Below are 17,484 nucleotides of genomic sequence, written 5' to 3'. Positions count from 1 at the left end.
CGCTCCCTGCCCGCCTGACAAGCACCTGCAGCTTCGTGTTGGGTGGGCATCTTCCCAGAGCCCCGAGGGTCCAGTCGGGCTCAAGTTACAAACTCGAAGCTAAACGTGTTACTGCTGTGACTCGCACAGATGTTACCGGTTTTTATATGACTGGTAATTGTTATTTTTTTGTTATATTATTGCATATTGGTTTTATTATTGAGTTTGGTAAATATTGAAATTAGCCCAGTATTCCTGCCAAGATTCTTTGGTGGATTAGCCAGAGAAAAAATAGTTTTCAGGGCGATCTTCACTTGTCCTCTCAGTGCTCCCCTGACCCCATCTCACGAGCACGTGCACACACACACACACACACACACAAGCGTCTGCCTTCAGCTCAGGTCATGATCCCAGGGTCCTGGGATCCAGTCCCGCATCGGGCTCCCTGCTCGGCAGGAAGCCTGCTTCTCCCTCTGCTTGCTGCTCTCCCTGCTTGTGCTCTCGCTCTCTCTCTCTCTCAAATAAATAAAATCTTAAAAAAAAAAATACAATGCAAGCTAAGTTAACCCTTCCAAGCCTCTTCTCTTGCCCGTGGCCTGGGAATACTACCAGCAGGGCCGCCGGGCGGGTCCCCCCGCAAAGTCATGCAGAACACCAGCACATGCCTAGCAGGTGAGGGCTGCCATTATTTTGGTCTCGATGCAGGTGCCGATTTGGGGCTTGACAGATGGTGTGGACAAGTGGGTTCGGTTTTAAGTGCTTCCTGCCCTCCCTCAGTCACCGCTCCGCTTCAGCCCGCCTGGGGGGATGCTGACTCCTGACAGGCTCCCGCCCGTTCAGCCCCCCACACCCGTGGGGTCATGTTGCCTTCATGAACCGCTCACACCTGCTTGGTTAAATGGCATTCGAATTTAGAGACAAGTTTCTTGGAAAAACTGTAAAGTTCGAACCAGAAACCTGGGGCATTTGGTCTTGACACAGGAACACCAGGGCACGGTCATATGGTAAGAGCCGGCAGCCCATTGGGGTTCTTGCTCAAGGCACAGAGGCCCCATGAAGCCCTCTTATCTTTAGTGAGGCAGACAGACTATAAACAAATAGGTTCAATGGCATCAGAGAGTAGTAAGTGCTATGAAGAAACCAAGGTCTGGGGAGTGACGGGAAGGATGGGCATTAATTGGTCATGGGAGGGTCCTTCGGGGGGTGACCATCTGAAACCGTGTGAGTGAGCCATGTGAGTGTCTTGGGGGTGGGGGGGTCTTCCAGGACCAGGGCCGTGACCCCAGTAAGAGCAGCAAGGAGGCCAATGCCACAGCAGCCTGCTGAGTCAGGGAGGATGGGACGGAGACGCTGGGGAAGGGGCTGGGGGTCACACGCTGGGCAGGGCCAGGACTCTGGCTCTACTGTGAGCGTCGGGGGGTCGGGGGAGCCCGGGAAGGGCTGAGAGCAAGAGCCTGGCCTGACCCATGCACACAGGGCGCCCGCTGTAATTGCTGCTTTGGTTCATGAGAGGAGTCAGGAGGCTAACGTCTCCCCTCATGGGGGGGTCTTAAAAGTCACGCACCCTGTGTATTCTTCCAGGAGAAATCGCTGGCCACTTAATCGAAAGCAAAGTTTTCTTTTTTCTTTTCACTGTGGAAATTTTAAAACCTAATCAAAGTGTAGAATCGTTCATTTAGTGAACTTGATATGCCCACCGCCAAGCTTCGATAATGATTGCTGTGGGGCCAATGTTTCATCTACACCTGCACCCACTCCCACCCACCCCAATCCCACGTGTACGCCTCTATGAAAGATACCAGCTCTGTCTTCGCAAAACAAAGTCACAATCCCATCATCACCTCACAACAAGCTGTGTGTCTTGTTTCTTGTTTAATAGTAGCCATCAGTGAAAGCTCAGGTTTACCGCTGGATCCTTTGCTGCAAGAAGCCACGACACCATTCATCCCGGAGGCGTGTTTTGTCCGTGTGGCGCATGAGACTCTGGGCCCACGTCTGCACTCAGCGTCAGGACGACACGAGGGGTTTCGAGGGCCACGGCCCCTGCAAGCCTGCCCCCACGCCGTTCCCACCAGGAGTGGCGGTATTTGGGTTGGACCAGATTAGGAAGACACCCCCCCCCATCTTAGTTGTTTCATTTGTACGACAGAAATAACTGTGAGCACAAAGTGAGGCGCTGTGAGAACAGGGAAGACTAGTGGACAGTCATCACTGGGACCTGGGCGGTTATTGATTGCAAAGCACGAGGGGACAGCTTGATCCCGGTGATGACATACACATCTAAAATGTATGAAGCTACAGCAATGTCCACAATAGCCAAACTGTGGAAAGAGCCAAGATGTCCATCGGCAGATGAATGGATAAAAAAGATGTGGTATATATATACAATGGAATATTATGCAGCCATCAAAAGGAATGAGATCTCGCCATTTGCGACGACATGGATGGAACTGGAGGGTGTTCTGCTGAGTGAAATAAGTCAATCAGAGAAAGACATGTATCATATGACCTCACTGATATGAGGAATTCTTAATCTCCGTAAACAAACTGAGGGTTGCTGGAGTGGGGGGTGGGGTGGGAGGGATGGGGTGACTGGGTGATAGACACTGGGGAGGGTATGTGCTCTGGTAAGCGCTGTGAATTGTGCAAGACTGTTGAATCTCAGATCTGTACCTCAAACAAATAATACAATATATGTTAAAAAAAAAAAAAAAGATAGCAGGAGGGGAAGAATGAAGGGGGGGAATCGGAGGGGTAGACGAACCATGAGAGACGATGGACTCTGAGAAACAAACTGAGGGTTCTAGAGGGGAGGGGGCTGGGAGGATGGGTTAGCCTGGTGGTGGGTATTAAAGAGGATACCTATTGAATGGAGCACTGGGTGTTATGCACAAACAATGAATCATGGGACACTACATCTAAAACTAATGATGTAATGTATGGTGATTAACATAACAATAATAATTTAAAAACTAAAAAATAAAACGTATGAAGCTATAAACTTAAGGTGTAGGCAGGTGATTGCACGTGATCTGCAGTTTTAAAACACGGAGGGAGGGAAAGAGAGTTCCCGCGAAGGCGGGCTCGAGAGAAAACCGTGATGCGGAGAGGCGGTTTGCTGTCGCAGGGACGGTGACACGGGCTGACCGCTAGCTAGCTGACCCAGGTGGGCGGCGGACTGAACAGAGACCACACGGAAGGTGAAGCACCCCCCCAACCCCCGAGAGCTTCAGCAAACCCAGATAAGCCATGTCAGCAGGGCTGGGCCCTCGTGGGCAGGCAGGGCCACCACGCTGTGCTCGCGTACAGAGTGTCCTTCTTCTGCCACCAAAGGTATAGGAAGGAGCTCGGTGACTGCACCCCCCCCCCAACAGCTGGCAGAGAGGCAGAGAAGTTTGCTCAGAGGCTTCGGAGGCTCTCTGAGCCCAGGACGCAGCGGGCAGCAAGCGGAAGGAGGGAGCAGGCATGTGGCATGTGGCAGGCATGTTCCTCGCTGGCTGTCCCCATGAGCTGCAGCTGGCTGGTGTCAGTCAAGCGGAAGGCCGCCCTGATGATGCCCATGCCGGTCAAGTCCCTTTTTAGGGACTAACCCAGGGACACTGCCCTTATACTTGAGCCATCTGAGGGATTCTTGGGCGGGTCTGCAGTTGGCGGTCGTTACCTGTTTTCCACTGAAGATGGCTCCAGGGCCAGGGGCCAAGCTCAACTCTGCAGCCGTGGGAGGGCTGCCCAGTCTCAAGAAGTCGCACTAAGAGCCTTGAGCTCCTCATCTGCTAGGCAGCGAGGTCTCGGGGGCGGCCTTGAGCCTGTTCTGCCATCACGCTGCGGTCAGCTGTGGCATGGACCCGTCCAGCATGTCCCCCTCGGGGAGCGGAGCAGGGACCCGACGGGGAGCTCGTCTGCAAGTCTGTAGCAAAACCAATCCTAGAACCTCCGCTCCAGCCTTCTGCCCAAGCGTGGCCCCACGGGCCGGCAGCCTCGCATCCCTGGGGGCTTTCTAGAAACGCAGGGTCTCCGGCTCCACCCCAGACTTCCTGAATCAGAATCTGCATTTTAACAAGATCCCCAAGTGATTCCTACACATGTTAAGGTCTGAGAACCACCGCTCTGTGGCACACTGACTTCGGAGCCTACTGACTTTTCCCCAACAGGGAAGACAGAAAGTAAAAAATAATAAAGCAATTCATCTTCCCGCCCCACCCCCCGCCAGGAAGCTCTTTCTTTATCATTAGTTTTGCGGCCAAGGCACACATAACTTGAAAGTATCTCTCAAGTAAACAAATTCCATTTTCTGGTAATGGTCTGACCGCTCCATTTTTCAAATTTTAATCAAAGACATAGATCTCTCCCTGTCAGAACTTCTCTTCAGTGCAGGATGCCAAGGGTTTCTTGGTTGATAGAATTACAGCAAAAAGCGAAGAGATATGCTGTTTGGTTAGCCTGGGAGGCCTTATCAGGGCTAAATGCAGTATTTCCACTCGGGCCTTTCGGAGCCTTGGATTGAAACAAGACTGAGGACCATTTGCCCTCCAGTCTGCCCCGGAGCTGATGAGAATAGCTGATGTATTTAAGTGGGACTGGCAGAGACTGAATCTGCCTGTCTCCTGGCCCCACCTCAGGCTCCGGTAAGACTCGCAGTTACAGAAGACAGCAGAGACACGGAGCCTGCAAGGATTAACTTTCATTCTCAACAGGGTCCAGCATTGAGTGTGTAATTTGGGTATACACATAACATACATCTCACCTATATATATCTCAATAAACCTTACTTTAAAAAATTGCAATGGCATTTTTGGGGGGCTCAACAAAAAGATTCAGAAATGAACCTGGCAAAAATAAATGTGAAAAATAGTTCTAGGAAAGATATAAGTAAATACAGGAAGGGAGTAAAAATAAGAGCAAGGAGAAAGGACTTGCCTTGCCAATATTAAAATATATTGCTGAGCCGTAATTTTTTTTTTTAATTGTAGTGAGTATACAGCATTTACCAGATCAAATCACAAACAGAAGTATAGAAACAGAGACATGTCTTGTAAAACTCTCTAACAAAGGTGGTATATATATTGGATTGGTGAAGATTTGTAACAATTAGTATTGGGACTCAGTGAACTTAATGAAATGAGAAAAGGGAGATTGTTACTCTATATCCTCCATTCAAATGGACGTAGGTAGATTAAGGAGTTAGGTACAAAAAATAGTATAAGCACTGGCAGGAAATACGTGTGAATAGTTACCCTACTGGGGGTAGGTTTCCCCCAGATGTCATGGCGCCCGTCCTGCCCACATGCACCTAATGGCATGGACCGACAGGCTGGACCACTCAGCTCCTCCCTCAGGAACGTGAACAGAGGAAGGCTGAGCTGGTCGGCAGTGGGAGCTACCACAAGGCTTCAGTGAAGACGGTCCCCAGCCAGGCCAGAGGTGGTCGCCCTGAGCCACCCAGCCACATGCACATGGAAACAATGCATGCACAGCAGTGAGCAAACGGAGTCTGTGGGCAGAGCCAGGAGCAGGCAGACGGAGACAAGCCAGAACCCCAAAAGAGAGATTTCCTTGAGTGGCATTCTCCAACCTTTCTGAGTAGCAATTTTTTTTTTAAATAAAAAATGTGACAAGCATCCTCTAATATATACACATTTATTATTTATAAATTATATACACATACTACTGTATGAATACACCTGGCAAGTGGTTGCCAGATGTAACACATTAGAGAAAAAAAAAAAAAAGCCAGAAAAATGAGAGGCTAAAATAGCAAATAAATGGAATTTTTAGCCTGGGTGATATATACATGGGTATTTGTTTTATTATTTTATAAACTGCACATGTGCATGTTTGTTTATCTTATGTATGTTTTCCCTGTTTTCCTATAAAAATTTAAAACGTATATACATCTAAGTAGAGGGGCTAAAATCTTCTTCCCACATCCCACTGCTGTGTGTGCTCCTGACCTTGGAGACCAGCGCTTTAGAGTGCCTGGGGCTTCCCGTTTTAGACCGAATCTCCACCTCTTCTTACAATGCCTGCCCTCCCCATCCCACCTCTTTTCTCTGGATGATAAAAAGGCCGACTAAGACAGTAGAGAAAGCTTTTGTAAACACGACTCACACGTTAGGCTTGATCAGAAACATATGTAACAAAGAGTTACCATCACTAATATATAAGGAATGTTTACGGATCCCTAAGGAAATAGAAGATAACACCCCAAGGGAAAGCTGAGCAAGGGATATAAACAGGCAGCTCAGGAAAGCAGAATACCAAAGAGTGAATAGCCATAACAAAAAAAAAAAAAAAAAAAAAAAGCATTACTAGTGATCAAACAATGCAAATTTAAGGAGTGGAATTTCTGTCTTTCGGGCTGACAAAATGCTAAGAAGAATGTTACTCGCTGAGTATGAGGGTATGGAGAAATGGACCTTCCCATGGAACTAGGGGGATATAAAGTGTGGCAGGTTCTCTGGACAGCAATTTGTCATTTTATGGCAAGCCTGCTCGTCCACCTATATGCATTTATCCACAGAAAGAACCGTAGAGAATGCACAAAGATTTGGTCACTGCAACATTTTTATAATGTATGTAGATAATAGAAAGTGTAAATAACAGAAAGCAACCTAGGGGACCAACTCTAGGGGATCTATAAGGTGCCCAGCTCCAGGGGATAAATAAACCATGGTCCATTCTGAAGGGGACCCCCATGGACCATTGAAAGGGAGCCGCTGATTAATGTTGAATGATACGGAAAGACATCCAGTATATACTTTAAGTGAGTAAGTAAGCAGCAAAAGCTTGATCTCATTTTTTGTATAAACCCCAAAAATACATACCAAAGTGATATTAACAATGGTGGTCTTATGGATTATTTTCAGTTTCTTATTTTTGAGGATTTATTTCCTAAACCCCCCTAAACAAACATATTTTAATTTCATAATAAGATAGTGATCTTTAGGAAAAATATCCTACTTTCAGGAAGACAAGTAGTTCATCTCCATGTCAGTTTTAATCAAATAGTCATTGCTTCATGTCCACAATAGCCAAACTGTGGAAAGAGCCAAGATGTCCATCGACAGATGAATGGATAAAGAAGATGTGGTATATATACACAATGGAATATTATGCAGCCATCAAAAGGAATGAGATCTTGCCATTGGCAACGACGTGGGTGGAACTGGAGGGTATTAAGCTGAGTGAAAAAAGTCAAACAGAGAAAGACATGTATCATATGATCTCACTGATATGAGGAATTCTTAATCGCAGGAATCAAACTGAGGGTTGTTGGAGTGGGGGGTGGGATGGGAGGGATGGGGTGGCTGGGTGATAGACACTGGGGAGGGTATGTGCTCTGGTAAGCGCTGTGAATTGTGCAAGACTGTTGAATCTCAGATCTGTACCTCTGAAACAAATAATGCAATATATGTTAAGAAAAAAAAAAAGAAGAAGAAGGTAGTGGGAGGGGAAGAACAAAGCGGGGGAAATCGGAGGGGGAGACGAACCATGAGAGACGATGGACTCTGAAAAACAAACAGGGTTCTAGAGGGGAGGGGGGTGGGAGGATGGGTTAGCCTGGTGGTGGGTATTGAGGAGGGCACATTCTGCATGGAGCACTGGGTATTGTGCACAAACAATGAATCATGAAACACTACATCTAAAACTAATGATGTTATGTATGGGGATTAACATAAGAATAAATAAATAAATAAATAAATAAATAAATAAATAAAAATAGTCATTGCTTCCTAGGAGACAATGCCAAGGATTCTGAAGCTGCGGCCGGGCTCAGATGGTGCGTGCTAATGATCCGCTAATGATGTCTGCAGGGATCGTCGGAGGTGGGAGTAAGCTATGACTCACACGTTAGGCTTGATCAGAAACATATGTAACAAAGAGTTACCATCACTAATATATAAGGAATGTTTACGGATCCCTAAGGAAATAGAAGATAACACCCCAAGGGAAAGCTGAGCAAGGGATATAAACAGGCAGCTCAGGAAAGCAGAATATCAAAGAGTGAATAGCCACACCAAAAAAAAAAAAGCATTACTAGGAGTAAGCTACCTTGACCCAGTACCCTCCAGCCGTGACACAGAAATGCAGTTTATCAATGTGGCCTCGTGTTTTGGGTTGCTTTGGAATGGGGAGAGACCCAGCCGGAGTCATGTTCCCAGTTCCAGCCCGGTGGTGTCTAGGAAGGAACCGCCCTTGGTAACACGCCGTCACGGGCACTTGGGACGTGGATGGAGAAAGACAACCCAGCTGCCTCCCGCACGCCACGGCCGTGCTTTGAGGATACAGCCAACGCCCTCATCCAAGTGGATCTCTCTGGTGCTGTAAATCGCAGAAGCAAAAGATAGCACCAAAGAAATGTAAGGGACCATTCGATTCTACTCCGTTTTTTTTCTTTTTACAGAAGAGGAAACTGAGGAGCAAAGAGTTAAGACGTTTTGATTTGCACAGGAGAAAAGTCATCCCTCCCAGAATCCTGAAGGGTGCCGCCAGGACCCTGTTGGAGCAGTAGAACAGCTTGGCACGCCAGGCCCCGAGGAAGGAAACCCAAATATTCCCCACCGAGTCACAGTTTCCACATCAGTTAAGTGGGGATAATTCCACCTGCTCTGCCTACCCTCCCCCGCCCCACCCCGGGAATGTTGTGAGGCTCAGATGAGATAAGGAACAAATGAGGGAAACATTTGCAATATACACAAGAGATTACCAGAATCTTTGACATATGAAAGTTCTTAAAATAGAAGCATATTAACCTCTCAAGAGGAAAAAGACAAAGGACATGAAGACTATTTATAGAAGAACTACAAATGACCAGAAGCATATGAGGTCCAAATTCGCTCATAGTAGAAGAAAAACACGCTAAGACATCAGGAAGTTACATTTTTCACCTATAAAACTGGCGTAAGTTAGAGCAATTGAGGCCCAGAGTTGGCAAAGATGTGGGGAAATAACCTTTAGGTGGCGGGGAAGGTGGGGCGGGGGTTGGAGAGTGAGTAGATGTGATCCTTCGGGATCAAGGATGCTCGTCACTATGATATCTTAAAAAGTGGGATTTATTAAATTATGGTACATCTACATAATGGAATTGTATGGCACTATTACGAATGATACCATAAATCTAAAGTTCCTGACATAGAAGGATGTCCACAATAACATCGTGTAAAAATAAAGTTGATTGCAAATACATTTTTGCATGATATCATTTGAATTCTACAGGGAGCATATGCTGCTTAATAAAAAATAGGTACACGTCTCCCTGTTTATTTTGAAAGGAAAAATACGGATAGGCATATAAAAATATTTGGAAGTAATATATAATACTAGCGGTTGTTAGTCTCAGTGGGGAAACTACGATTTACCTTCATTATCTTATAATTTCCTATAAAATTTAAATATGTGTATGAATGTTGATTTTATTATCAGAAAACAATCTTGACAAAGGGAACCTTTTCCCATAAGGTCTGGTTGCTACCTCGTTTCTAAATGAACTCTTTGCTCATTGTCACTCCCAGTTTCCTGAGGACCCCAGAACCTGCTTTTCTAGAAGGAATTATTCTGCTAGAGAGATGGTCCCTGGCATGGAGGACTTGTTTCTGGCTGGAGCCTCCCATATAACACCTAAGAAAATTCACAATAATTTCGTATCTAATATCTAATATCCAGGTTATGCTCAGATTTCCTCAGATTGTCCACAAAATGCCTTTCCAGAGGGTTCCAGATTGTTCTTTCTTCTCCCTTTCCCTTCGTTTCTTTTCTTCAATCTAGGATCTCACCGAAGTTCATGTGCTGCACCTGGTTCTATCTCTGTGGTCTCTTTTAACCTAAACCAGATTTAAAAGAAAATAACATCGACTCATTTTGAACTATCTTGGCCAGTTTTTTTTTTTTTTCTTGTGGAATGTAACGCATTCTGGATTTGACTGATGGCTTCTTCTCCATGGCATCACTCATCTGTTCCTCTCTCTACTTTCTGAAAGGCATGACGTGGTATCCGGAGGCTTGATTAGATTCGGGTTGGTAGTGGGTATTTATAGTGCGTCCTGGATCCTCTTGTTAGGACACCAGGTTGTCCTAGCGGGATGTGATTCGTGGCTACGTTTCATCACCTGGTTAGGGCAGTGACTATTCTTCCTTCACCCAGTGGTTTTAGTAGCATTAATGATCCTTGCTTGGACCAGCTATAATGGAGATGGCAAAATGATGCTATTTCTCATTTTCTCATTCTGTCAGGTCTGTTGGTGGTATTCTTCTGTGAAGAAGAGGAAGAGCTCACTTCTTCAATACTCCCACCCCTAGGGCGCCTGGGTGGCTCAGTCGTTAAGCGTCTGCCTTTAGCTCAGGTCTTGATCCCAGGGTCCTGGGATCGAGCCCCGCATCGGGCTCCCTGCTCCGCAGGAAGCCTGCTTCTCCCTCTCCCACTCCCCCTGCTCGTGCTCTCTCTCTCGCTGTGTCTCTGTCAAATAAATAAATAAAAATCTTTAGAAAAAAAAATACTCCCACTCCTCCACCCTGTCTTACTTTAGGACTCAAGGATTATTCAGTCCGCTGATACTCAAATAAAGTCATCATTCTTCCAGATACTCCAATCGATTCATACTAATAGGTCCAATTCAAATTAACATCACTGGATTTTTCTCACCTTCTTTTATTTTATACTTGTGCCTTTTTTTTCTCCCCTTAGAGTGAAATCTTGGTTTCTCATAAAGTGAATATTTTATGAATATTTTATAATTTAGTTATTTGCATTATCCAAAAACACATAAATTGTTTTGAATTGTAATCCAGTATTACAACTAATAAGAAGCCTACTGAGAAGAGTTCCCAATTTCTTTGCAGTTCTTTTCATGCTTTGAATACATCTCCTGAAGAATGTACAGAGTATTTTTCAGAATTGGCAGGAATTAAGATTTTTCCAGGTGTGGGTATGCTATGAATTTTATATACATGAGGTTTATTTGTTTTGTTTGTATTCAATTTTGGAAATTGCTTTTTTTTCCTTCCTTTTTAATTTAGATTGACTTTTGAATATATAAACCACTGACATGGCTCAAAAGTCAAAACCATATTAGGAGGCACAGCTGTCTGGATTCCTGTTGCCCCGCCATAGTAGCCATTTTTATTAGTTTCTGGTTCATCCTTCTTACGTTCCCTTTTGCAAAAATGAGCAAATATGGATAGATATTCTTCTATCTCCTTTCTATACACACTGTTCTGGACCTTTCTTTTTTCACCTAAAATGTATCCTGGAAATTACTCCCTAGCAGTTCATAGAGATCTTTCTAGTTTTTTTGTTTTGTTTTGTTTTGTCTTTATGGTTGCAGAACCAGAGATCCAGAGTCCCTCATGTGGATTTAGCATAATTTAATCAATAAGCATCCTATCAATAAATCGTTGGGCTACTTTCAATTGTTTACTGTTATATATGGTGCCACAATAAATAACCGGGTGTTTACATTTTACTATTTGTGGACTCCTATCTTTGGGGTGGATTCCTAAAAGGGGTTCTGCTGGGCCAAAGGGAACCTGCATATTTAATGTTGCGAATTTTTGGAAATTCTCCTTCATGGCAGGTGCACACTTTTCCACCCACCAGAAAAGCACGAGAGTGCGTGTTCCAGCTCATCAAGGGAATCTGTTGCCCAGCATTTGGATTTTCTCCACCCTCACTGGTAAGAAAGTGCAGTTTTCATATAAACTACGAACAGATGTTTTTTCCTATCTTTAAATGCTACCTGCTTATTTTTTTTCTGTGAATTGCCTGCTTGTGTGTTTGCCATTTGTTTCTGAGGGTTGTTTTTAAATTTCTTTTCTTCACAAATTTTAAGAATTTATATATTAAGATCGGCCCTTCACGATTTAAATTGTAAAAATTTTCTTCCAGTTTGTCATCTGTCTTTTTTGTCTTTTTTTAAATTATTTATTTGACATTTTTCTTTTGACTGCTAATTTTTTGTCTTTTTTTTTTTCATTGTATAAATCTGGGGCCCTCAATAGGCATTTATTAACCTTCCTCCAGTGAATAACTTTTTGTCTTTTGACTCACCAAGCTTTAACCGCTATGATGCTGAATATATTTTTTTTATTTTACCACTCTGAATCCTGAGGCGTGGCAGGCCTTTCCCATTCCTGGACCGTAAAGGATTTTCGCCCGTGATTTCGTGGTGCTTGTTTCATTTTTACATTTGGACCTCATACATTTGTTACTTCATCTGGTGGGTGCGATGAGGCATGGATCCAGATGTATCTTTTCCCAAATGGCCTCCAACACTATTATTAGAGACTCCATCTTTGCTCCACTGACTTGAGATGCCACCTTCATCCTAAACCACATTTTCATATATATCTGGGCCTTTCTCTGACCTTTCTACTATGTTCCTTTGGTCCGTCTGCCTCTTCAAGCACCAAGATGACAGTCTTCAATATGTAGACTTCACAGTGTATGTTTTAGTATCTGGTAGAATGTCCTGCCTGTGACGTCTCTTCTCAGGGTTATGCATACATGAAATCTAGAATTAACTACCTAGCTCCAGAAAAAAAAAAAATTGGTATTTGTATTGGGATTGCCCTGGATTTATATATATATATATATATATATTTTTTTTTTTTTTAAGATTTTATTTATTTATTTGACAGAGAGAGACACATTGAGAGAGGAGCACAGGCAGGGGGAGTGGAGCGGGGAGAGGCAGGCTTCCCGCCGAGCGGGAAGCCCAATGCGGGGCTCGATCCCAGGACCCTGGGACCATGACCTGAGCCAAAGGCAGACGCTTAACGACTGAGCCACCCAGGCGCCCCTGGATTTATATATTAATGTGCACATAATCAGCGTCTTTGTGATGTTGACTCATCCTATCCAGTAGCAAGGAAAATCCACTTTTGTGTCTTTCCGTATTACAGCAAGGCTTTGGCACATATCTTATTAAGTTTACGCTTCAGCGTTTTGTCTTATTTGTTGCCATGGAGTCTCTTCTGCAATATGAGGTCATGTCTTCCAATTGGTTATGCAGAGGTTTTTTTGTTTTTTTTTTTAACAGCTCCTTGGGTGACTCTAAAGTACAGTTAAATTTGAAAACTCCAATTCAAAATGAAAATTCACTGTTATTCTTCTATTTAAAGGTTATGCCTTTAGGGTGCCTGGATGTCTCAGGAAGTTGAGCATCTGACTCTTGATTTCGGCTCAGCTCATGATCTCAGGGTCGTAAGATCAAGCCCTTCAGCGCAGAGTCTGCTTGAGATTCTCTCTCTGCCCCTGCCCCCCATGCTCTAAATAAATAAATAAAATCTTTAAAAAAAAAAAAAAAAAGGTTATGCTTTAAATCTTAACCAACTACCACGGCCCAAACTGGCCACCTTTCTTCCAGATTCTCTGTTCTCTGCCATTCGTCCTCCTTGTCCTCCCACCCGTAACTCTGACCTTTTCCTTCCAAGGCCCCGCATGCAGCCCAGGGACCGGTGTACTTGCTTCCTTCTCTATGGCGTTGTTCTGACCCGTGTGTTACTGTTCATTCCTGTCCCCAGATCCCCTAGCAAAGCCCTGGGCCATGCCTGTGCCTTCCCTTGGAATGCCCATCTTCTCCCGACCAGCTCAAGCTCGAGGCATTCTTCCCGGCTTCGGTCATGCTCCGCGCTCCCAAGCACAAGGGCCCATCAATCACCTGCATCTAAAGCAGGCTGGAACAGCAGCACGACCACCCCACCTCAGGTACAGGACTCACCCCCTCTCTGCCAACCCTGCCCTCGCTCAGCTCTGTGGGTCCTCTCCTAAGGCTTTCAGTGTGGGGGGCAGCGCCTCACCTGCTCAGCTTTTAGCACCTGCTCCCGCTTTCCCTTAGGGATTCAGGTTTGACATTTTCAAGCAGTTTGCTCTGGGTGACTTCACAAACTCCTGGCTCATGTCCTCGTTCCTGACCCGTCCATTCCCTGAGCTCCTCCCACGCGCACAGTGAGGTGGTTCATACACAGCATGGCTTTGACCTCAAACCCAGCAGCATTGTGGACCTCAAACCCAGCAGCATTGTGGTCCTGCCTGTTCCTTTACTAGGAAATTTGAACTTAGCTGTACGTTTGCAGTTTTTCCGTAACAGAAAGTTGGGGAAAGTGGGTGTCTGTTGGACTAAAGGACAGCTATGGGCCCTCTCTGCTTGAAGTTCTACCTGGGGCTCCCCCACCCTTCACCCCAGTGCCAGGAGCGGTCTTGGCTCAGCATAACCAAGTGCCTTGCTTCGAGTGACACCTAATCCCCCTCACAGCGGGACACGGAGAAGGTCCTTGATCTGGGAGGCATCTGCTCTCAACGCTGACTTCATGCTCTGGCAGAGAGCGGGCCCGCCAGTGCCACCGTGAAGCTGGAGACAGCAACAGAGGGGAGCAGCTCGGGAGGGAGCGGCCGGGCTCTGGGGAGGGGAGTCCAGCCGCTCTCCTTTATTGCCTCCCAGTCAGAGAGCATTCTTGAGACACCCTATGGTTTTGTCTCCAACTCATCCAGGAATAAAGGCAGCTCTGTGCCCTGCTGTGGGGATTAACTCTAGCCAGGCAAGGGCTGAAGGAATAAGGGTGCCCCCTGTTCCCAAAAAGGCGGCTAATAATATACTGATAAGTCATCTGTTCCGCCCCCCACCCCCCGCCCGATTGGAGGACAGATTCCACACGGGCAGAGTGTTAGCTTAGCCCCTTCACACGGTAAGAGGTTGTCTCCTTTAAGGTTTCTCTCTCCTTGGACATCTCTGTAAAATATTCATATTATGTGTGTCCTTCCCCCCGCCTCATCTCAATAAACAGATAGTCGCTATAATTTAGTCCAGGTCATCAAGAAAACCAGTCATGCTATACTGTGACACAAGCAAGACTTCAGACACAGGAGGAGATTTAAACGTCCACGATGTGCCCTACACGGCGCCTAGCATGGTGTGTCTGACAGTTTAAGATCCCGCTGAATGCACACATGTAGCCTGGGAGGCAGGTGCCTCGTCCCCATTTTACAGGTGGGAACATGGAGGCTCAGAGGAGGCCAAAGCCCCGCCCCCCAAGCAATTTACAAGCGGTCCTTCCCTCTCCTGAAAACACGTTTCCAGAGGACCAGATCTTTGGATTCCTGATGTCTAGTTTTTAAGCTGTTTTCTGCACTGGAGGTTGTTCTTGTCCCTTCTTCTGTCTTCCTGCCCTTTCTTCTGGAGAGCGGAGTCCTTCCCCACCTTGGATCCTCTCCCTTCTGGCCTTGGGTGAGCCCCAGGCCCCTCCTTCCATGTCCTCACATGCAGACAGAGCTTGGTTAGCAAATGGGCTGTGCAATCGTTCGGGTGACACTTCAGATCCTACGACCACAAACATGATGGAGAGAAGGGAGAGAGGCCAATGATTCTGGAAAAGCTGGGGTCGGAGGCCAATGACATATCCAAGCTGGTGCCAAACGCGGCCGTGTGACAAGTGCTCTTTTACAAGGCACTCAGAGGAATCCTGTATGACTATGTCCCCTCCATTTCCTGGGTATGGATATGGTTGGACAGAGAGATGGGTACACGGGTGACTAAAAAACAGAAACCCCAAAGTCCCACACAGTCCCTCCCAGCCAGTCTCGGTGTTTGAGAAGGAACAGCAAGGACCCACCCCCAGCATGGCCTGCCCTGCCTACCCACGACCCTCTCACTGCTACTCGGCCCCTGGGCCTTGCTAACACCCCTGCTCCCAGGGGACACGATCCTAACCAGGCCTCCAGAGGAGATGGCCAGCTGACAGCATAGCGGTTTGGACTGACGAGCAGACAGGACAGGCTGCAGGGAGACCACTGTATTTCGGGGCACGGATGGAGACCAGGAGCGCCAATGCTCTGTCCCTGCATGAGGAGGGCATCCTAGTCCAAACTGGAAGAGAAGGGGCAGGGAAAGGGGCGCCTGGGGGGCTCAGTCGGTGAAATGTCTGCCTTCGGCTCAGGTCATGATCCCGGGATCCTGGGATGGAGACCCAGTTGGGCTCCCTGCTCAGCAGGAAGTCGCTTCTCCCTCTGCCTGCCGCTCCCCCTGCTTGTGTTCTCTCTCTCTTGCTCACTCTCTCTCTCAGATAAATAAATAAATAAAATCTTTAAGGAAAAAAAAAAGAAGGGGCAGGGAAACACAGCCATCCCAGCAGGCCGGAGGGGCATGCCGGCGGGGTAGCAACTTTCTGCCCCAGTAGTCGCTCACAAATGTGTTACTACGATCTGAAATTGCCTAAATTTTGAACACAACTGATTCATCATTTAGAGTGTATACTATTCAAAGTAAGGCTACCCTTCATTTCCTTTGTATCTTCTCGAAGTGCCCCACGCAGGGACCAGCATCCAGAGGGTGTTTCATCAGTGTCCCTCCATCCGGGGACTGCGGCCCAGCTCCCCCTTCCCTGCCCCACGCCTCTCTGCGCAGCCTCCTTGCCTGCGCTTGGGCTGGGAGGGTCGTCAGGGCGCAGCTCCTGTTCTCGGGTGGGAACGCTGACCCACAGTTCTAGCTACAGTTAATCACAGGATGCCTAACCGGCCACCCTCCCAAGGGTGCGGCCAAGGAAAAAGGCTGGGGGGGCAAACAAAAAAGTCGAACGAGAATGGGCGAAAGCTTCAAATCTACCGTTACTCTGGTCTTGAGGTTTTATGTTTCCAGTCTTTGGAAAACAGCCACAGGTGTCAAAAAACCCCTCTGCGGGCTCCCCCTGCGGGCCCCAGTGCTCCCCCCGGCCCCCCACCCGGGCCGGCAGCTGGTCCTCCCCGATTGGTAATACATCTTAACACAGCTGGCCCTCAGGCAGCTGTCGTGGAGAACTCTGGCTGCCGGGATAGCTCCCTGGCAGTCGTGCACTTGTTGGTCCTCCTGGGGCTTCGAGAAGGATTAAGTTAATAAAGACACTCGTAAGACAGAAAGTTACACAGTAAACGGGGAGCAGGAGGAGGTGTTACTATTATCAGTGTTGTTGTTGTTGCTATTGTTCCTGGCATAGTTGTACACGCACACAGCCCTGTGTTGGGACGACAGTCTTGCTCACCATCCCCAGGGGATTTTAGCCTTTCCTCCTGGGTTGCATCCACGGTGCCGTGTGCGGGACGGACCGAGCTCTGTGCCCGCGGCCGGAGTCGCACTGATTGCGAAGCCCCAGCCGCCCGCAGGATCAGGCCCTCGGCAGCCAGACAGCTGCTCCCAGCACGGCAAGTGAGGCGGTTCCAGCCCCAAGTCCAGAGAAAGGCATCTCAAACTTCCCACTTCTACAGCTGGAAAATGGTTACGGATCCTGCTCATTTCTATATATACCTTTCCCTTGGCAACGACCGAAAAACGTGAGGAAGGAGCTGCTTCTCAGCTTGTGGTGTCGGTCACTCTCTTTCCAAATATAGAGAAGGAATGAGCCAGTGGGGTTGCAGGGGGAACTATAAAAGCCCCGGCGGCCGCAGCCCCTCTGTAGCTCCCTCTCTCCTGGGCGGAGGTAAGTCACAGCGCCCCTCTCGTGTTTTCCGTCTCTGTGCTTCAGAGGACAGCGGCTCGGTGGGGC

This window comes from Mirounga angustirostris, unplaced genomic scaffold, assembly GCF_029215605.1.
Source record: "Mirounga angustirostris isolate CCGP_5_RB_7025 unplaced genomic scaffold, mMirAng1.0.hap1 SCAF_17, whole genome shotgun sequence".
Lineage (NCBI taxonomy): Eukaryota > Metazoa > Chordata > Mammalia > Carnivora > Phocidae > Mirounga > Mirounga angustirostris.
Note: the sequence above shows the minus strand (reverse complement) of the source record.